This window comes from Silene latifolia, chromosome X (genome assembly GCF_048544455.1).
Source record: "Silene latifolia isolate original U9 population chromosome X, ASM4854445v1, whole genome shotgun sequence".
Lineage (NCBI taxonomy): Eukaryota > Viridiplantae > Streptophyta > Magnoliopsida > Caryophyllales > Caryophyllaceae > Silene > Silene latifolia.
In genome coordinates, this window is record NC_133537.1 from 315,196,778 (window position 1) to 315,203,756 (window position 6,979).

At 35.6% G+C, this 6,979-nt stretch overlaps 1 long non-coding RNA gene across 7 annotated transcripts; it reads right to left on the minus strand.

Annotated features, from left to right (window-relative positions):
* Nucleotides 1-2,560: 2,560 nt before the first annotated feature.
* LOC141617653 (uncharacterized) lies at nt 2,561-6,256 on the minus strand. 7 transcript variants are annotated; one of them, XR_012531167.1, is made up of 8 exons: nt 6,019-6,253; nt 5,102-5,201; nt 4,653-4,757; nt 4,384-4,456; nt 3,823-3,868; nt 3,207-3,309; nt 2,966-3,094; nt 2,561-2,831 (listed from the first exon to the last, which is right to left on the minus strand). It is a non-coding gene; the product is annotated as an uncharacterized LOC141617653 (long non-coding RNA). The 7 variants fall into 7 exon arrangements; XR_012531165.1 differs by having other exon boundaries at nt 2,561-2,822; nt 3,823-3,949; XR_012531163.1 differs by having other exon boundaries at nt 3,823-3,949.
* Between the last annotated feature and the right edge of the window lie 723 nt (nt 6,257-6,979).

Genomic DNA, 6,979 nt, shown 5'->3' on the forward strand with positions numbered 1-6,979 from the left:
TCGCACAACATGGATCTTTGAGTGAACACGAGGTACGTGCCTATGTACTGGAAGAGGACCCCAGAAATTACAAGGAAGCCATGAAATCTATCGACTCGACTTTTTGGTTATAGGCCATTAATAGCAAAATTGACTCTATCATGAGTAACAATACCTGGATTCTGACCGATTTGCCTAGAGGTTGCAAACCTTTGAGCAATAAATGGGTGTTTAAGAAGAAAATGAAATATGGTGGTTCAATCGAAAGTATAAGCCAGGTTGGTAGTTTGTGGAAATCGTCAAACCAAAGGTATTGATTTCTTTGATACTTATTGACCTGTTACAAAAGTGGCTACCGTTAGGGCTTTGATCGCACTTGCATCTATTCATAACCTTTTTGTTCATCAAATAGATGTTAAAACTTCCTTTTTAAATGGTGACTTACATGAAGAAATTTACATGAGTCAACCTTAGGGATGTGCTGTTCCTGGACAGGAAGACAGAGTGTGTAAACATTCGATCTTTATATGGTTTAAAACAAGCACCCAAAGAATGGTATGATAAATTTCATAAAACCATAACATCTTATGGCTTTATGGTAAATGATTCTGATGCATGTGTATATTCTAAGCATGACGAAAATGGTTGTGTTATTATATGTTTATATGTGGACGACATGCTTATTTTTAGTACAAATATGGATGTTGTCAACATTACCAAAAATTTCTTAAATTCTCGTTTTGACATGAAAGACTTGAGGGAGGCTGATGCAACTCTTGGGATCAAGGTTACAAAGACTCCTACAGGTATGTGCTTGAGTCAGTCTCATTATGTTAAGAATATTTTAAGAAAGTTTAATCAGTTTGATAGCATGCCTTTGCATACACCTTATGATTCAGGTGTCCATTTGTGCAAGAATCCAGGTAATAACGTATCCCAAGAGGAATATGCTAAAATTATTGGTAGTGTAATGTTTTTGATGAATTGTACTAGACCTGACATTACATATACCGTAAGTAGACTGAGCCGATATACTCACAATCCTGGTACGGGCCACTAGAATGCCTTGATTCCTTTATTGAGATACTTGAAAGGTACCATGGATTGGGGTTACACTATTCAAGGACACCTAGTGTCCTAGAAAGGTATTGTGATGCTAATTGGGTGTCGAAAAATGATGAGATTCACTCTATAGGCGGTTATGTTTTTACTCTAGCTTCTGGAGCCATATCTTGGAAATCATGTAAACAGACATGTCTTGCTAAATCTACTATGGAATCTGAATTTATTGCTTTAGCTTTGGAAGGAGAGGAAGTTGAATGGCTGAGAAGTCTTTTGGCAGATATCCCATTGGGGGGGGGGAATGACTCCATCAGTATCTATGCGCTACGATTCACAAGCCGCTATTTGAGTAGCCAACAATCAAGCCTATAATGGAAAGAAAAGACACATTCGTCTAAGGCATGAAATTGTGAGAAATCTAATCAAAGACAATGTGATATCATTGGAATACGTACGTTCATAGAGAAATATTGCGGATCCTTTCACCAAAGGCCTTTGTAAAAAGTTAATGCTGAAGTCAACACTAGGAATGGGTTTAAAACCTGTAAAGGGGTGAATTGTGATGGATACTCGTCTTAGTTCATCTAAGTTCAACGGGTCAAACAAAGTCACAAGGAACTCGAGATGTAATACTACTACCATTCCTATTTAATAAAGTGATGTGGTATTTTTTTATTGTACATTTATTGCACTTACGGATATATTGTCATTGTGGAAGGTTGAACAATAGCTCCTAATGAGTTCATAGTCCTTATGGATGGTTTGCGACAATCAAACCTGATGAACTCACCTATGTGAATGTGGGGTTTCTCGCCCTAACCCCATGAGGTCCTCCAGATTTTGGACCTCTAGAGACATTCATTAAATAACCACACTAATGGAAAAAACCTCTATTGCGTCAGTTGTAGAGGGCCTTTTGCGTCGGTTTTGGACTGACGTATATCGAGGGGTCGTATTTGCTATGCGTCAGTTGTGGAACCGACGCAAAAAGTTCAACATTTGCGTCAGTTGTGTTTAAAAACTGACGCAAAAAAACACTATTTGCGTCAGTTCTAACCTTAGAACTGACGCAATAAATATGTACAACCGACGCAAATAGTTGTTATTTGCGTCAGTTCTTTAAAAAACTGATGCATTTTCTTTATTTTTTGCGTCATTTGATATAAGAACCGATGCATTTGATTTTTTGTTTTAGCGAAAATTACCTTAGAACTGACGCAATAAATATGTACAACCGACGCAAATAGTTGTTATTTGCGTCAGTTCTTTAAAGAATCGATGCATTTTCTTTATTTTTTTGCGTCATTTGATATAAGAACCGATGCATTTGATTTTTTGTTTTAGCGAAAATTCGTTTCCCTCATTTGCGTCCTTTCATTCAAGAACGGACGCAATTTATTAATTTTTTTTTATATAAATAAATTTGCTACCGAAATTTCGGCACCACCACCTCATAAAACTGACAATTCGAATACCAAAACTTAAAAACCTGCAACAAAAAATCTGAACCACTAATACATCACATGTAAAACGTACAACATTACATTTCATTTAACCAAACAACGTTCCGAATACAATCCAATATATAAATAATCCACAAATGTTTTAGTTACTAAGCTAATCTATACTAAATGTTCTCTAAACATCTAGTAAACTTACATAAAACTATATATCAATCCAAACTCGATGCCACAAACCTAACACAAACTCAACATCTCAACCGGACATACTCAAGTAGTCAATAGTGCTCGATCGGAGTAGTAGAAGAATATATAGATCACCTGCAATCTCTAGGAGAAAAGTCAATTAGCTTAAATTGCAATGCCACCATTTAGCAGTAACAAAGGAAATTTATTTCAAATTAAAAAAATAATAGTTAATCATCCATGCAGAGCATATAACATATGCTAGCTGGAGAACTAACCTGCGGATGAATATAACGCATTAAACTTTCAAAGGTTAAGGCCCCACTCCAAACAGCAGCTCTTTACTGGTGGATTGTAGCCAAGTAAGTGCCCAAAGGGAACCATTGCACTTAGTTGTTGGTGCAAAACTGAAATTTCAAGATTACAGATTACCATCTGATGAGAACTAAACAAACATGGGAAAAAAAATTAAGTCCTTTTAACGATCTAAGCTGAATCAAACTCTGGCATTAAAATTACCGTTGGTTTGTATGGCTGCATTTCTGGATGAGAGCCCACTCATCATTAACTTTCATATACTTGTCTAACCTATATGCGTCTTTTCTTTTGCACGTTCAGCTTCCTAAAATCAGAAACCAAACACAGATTCTATCATAAATATGTTGCAAACTCGGATACAAACCATACCAATGATACCTAACAGAGGGGCACAACTTCACAATTCACATTAATTTTCATCAAACAAATATCCATCATACCCAAAAAAAAAGATGTAGCCCAACTCCCTATAAACCTCTAATTCACTCTTTTATCATATAATATCTCTTTCGCAAAAACAAAGGGATATGCAAGTTATATTCACAACGGGATATGCAATGAAACTAGAAGTGATCATTTTATTCTCTTTAACTCACATCTTACAGTGCAGTTTGCAGTTAAAGAGAAATCATTGTTGCCGTGGTCATGTTGAAGATAATCATATTGCTTGTTCTTGTGCAAGCTAGTCCCTCGCTAAGTTAATCACAAGTTCATATACAGAAAAGAAAACACATAAAACACAAGAAGATAGCATTGCTTATGCTTGTACTGGGACAGGAAACACAAAATGAAAAGAAAAAGTGCAACTGAAACTCACCAATATGGTCGAACACCACTTGCAAAGAAAATGCAATGAATGAGAGCTGGTAATAGAGCGCATCCGAATATACATCATTAAAAGCTCACTCAGCCAGTTAATATTGCCAAGTCTTATGATAATATTCCTGAATACAAATGCAAATTCTCATTCTAAAAATAAACTTACTTTCAAAAAATTAGATCAGGAGTGTCGAACACTCAGACCCATTGGCAGGGAGGACAAACATTCTTCTATATTTGTATCATTATGTTTCACAAAATTACCCATTTTATAGTATGAGACAAAAAAAGGCAAGCTCTTAGTGTATACATATAACCACAACCCAACAACTATGATAATTGATAAGTAATGTTGATTATAGACCAGAAACGTAATGAAATAGGTAACCACTAAGAACTTCCTTTCAAAAAATTCACTCTCTTTGGCTGCTAATTAAGAATTTAACTCAAAGAATACTGGTGAGCCTTTATATCACAAAAACTCAAAACAAAATTTCAAACGACATAAAGATTAAGCCAGGTAACCATTTGAAAAGTGAATAAAACCACAAATTATTACCGTAATGTGTGAAGAATTAAACTCCAGTACATCAATTATATGCAGAGGAGATGGAATCCAGTCATTAAGATGGCTGAAAAGTAGAAAGACCAATTTAAGTTTCAGATATAACTATATGTTTAAACACCTGCCTTTAGTGACAAACTAAGACATCATAACAAAAAAAATCAGACTAACAAATTACATTATTAAATAAGGTATTTTCAAAGAAAAAACGTGCAGGTGATGACACTTAAAAAATACCATTTTGAAGTCAAAATGTACTCCACCTGTGACTGACAACACACGAAGATCTAGAAAAGGCCTCAATTTCTCACTCAGCGCATAGATAACCTTCGATAATCACAATCTGGGAGTTGGGTGCTTCAATTGTTCTGCAGAAATAAGACAGATTCTTAAAAACTAAGAGAAATATAGGCAAAAACTTGGGAAAATAATGCAGAAGCATTAATTTGAAATTTCCTAAATAATCCTAGCGATTAGAAAAGACAACAAATACAAGCAAACAGAGGTGAAGAAAAAGCATATCTGATTAAAACGCATCAATGAAACATCAACCCATTAGGCCTACTACTATTTATAAGCAACCCTTTTTAGCTTGATTATCCTCGAAATCACAATGAAGGGACCATAAGGCGAGGAAGGAATTCTATCAGAGTAGTTTACTTTGAAGACCCAAAATATGTGCCACAATTGGTTAAGGGAAGGACATCCAAACCTGTAGCCAGCCTGGGAGCTAGACTTGAAATCATAAATTAGAACTTGAACATCATTTTCTTCTTTCAGGCCACGTATATTATCGAGTAGAGTATCCTAATCTGTTAGCCGTGGATTTGTTTGAAAATAATACCATTAGAATTTAGAAACCTCAGCCGTGAAAACTAAACATATCAAACCTACTGCATAACATGATCTAATGCTAAGGCAGAGAGAATAATTGTATTTGTTGCATTTAGAGAATAACGTATAAGGTTATACAGGAACTACACAAGTTTAAAATGGCAAGCAATAACACAGGGTGCACACACATTTGAGTGAAGTGACAAGGAGATAGTGTTCCTGGTACCGTATGAGTGTAGAATTCGTGAATGCATTATCCAATTCTGCCTAATGTAATCTTCATCAGGGTCCCAAGTGTAATTTCATAGAAAAAGACATTCAACATTCATATAGAAGACCGTCACAGTAAACCCAGAACAACAACTCATTATCAAATTATAAAAACTTCGGGTTTGATTAAGGGGGAAATAGCAACAATTTATTTCACAATTTGTAAAAAAACCTAAATCATTCATCTATAAACTGGCACCGTAAGAAATATTAGAGAAATTAGGGAAAACAATCAAAACATACCTTATAAGTGGGACTGGCAGTGAGGGATGTCGTCGTTGACGAGGGTGGAAGACGGCGACGAGGCGAGGGCAGTGGTGTGAAATGTAACAGAAATTAACCCACCCAAACCAACTAATCAAAACAGAAAACCCCCAATTTCACCTAACCCTAACTCTAAAACAATTCTAGATTTACATTCAATTCATACTAACAAATCAATTACTATACAAAATTGTATATAAACAACAATAATAAAACCTATTAAAAGAACTTACAACAAAAAAAATTAAGTAAAAATCATACCAATTAAAAATTAGGAATTAGATGATCGAGTAGAAGAGAGTGAGACGGCGACACTGGGTTCGGCAAAGAGTCGTCAGTGGGTCCGCGGTAGGTCGACGGTGGGGGCGGTGGTGTGGTGTGGTGTGGTGTCGATTGAATGAGGGAATAGAGGAAAATGGGTGATTTTTTTTCGAAGGAATGAATGGGGAAAGGGACTCGTGTTTTACTTAATATGAGAGTGGTCAGTATTTGCATCGGGTTTTGGTAAAATTGATGCAAAAACATTATATCAAATGAGTCGGTTTATTAACATAACTGATGTATTTGATCAAAACATCGATTTCTTGAACAGAAGACGTATTATATACGCAGTTTTTTTTCAAGAATCGATTTAAAAAGCTTGACTATAGGGTAAAAATGGATTCCCGCCAAAAATAAGTACTTTTTGCGTCAGTTTTTGTAGAACCGACGTAAATTGACTGACGCAATAGGTGTTTTTTCTACTAGTGCCAGGAATTATGTGAGGGGCACTTGACAAGCTCAAGTAACATTTGTTCATAACCTTAAGGTTCATGATGAGTTCATGGATTATGCGAGTTCTATCCTTGATTTGGGATTAAGCAAGTGCACAAAAATTCTCTTACCAACTCCATCGAAAGGTTAAAGGCATAGTCCACCAAAATGGCGGTTTGAGAAAACTTGTATGTCACTGGGTGTTGGTTAAAGACCACAAGCCACCTACATCTAAACGTTAAATCCCCGTTGCCTTTATTACCTCAATTTTTCTCTTTTACTTCTATTTTTCGCCATTGTGAGGAATTGTTGGAATAATGGCTCAAAAATTCCTTTGTCCCACATTGGAAAAAACTAGCTAAGATGTATTCTTGTCCCACATGGAAAAAATAAAACAAGTTTTATGGATTTATAATGTTCCTCTCTACCTTATTGTTTGAACTTCTGATTAGACTTTTTGTGGAGGTTA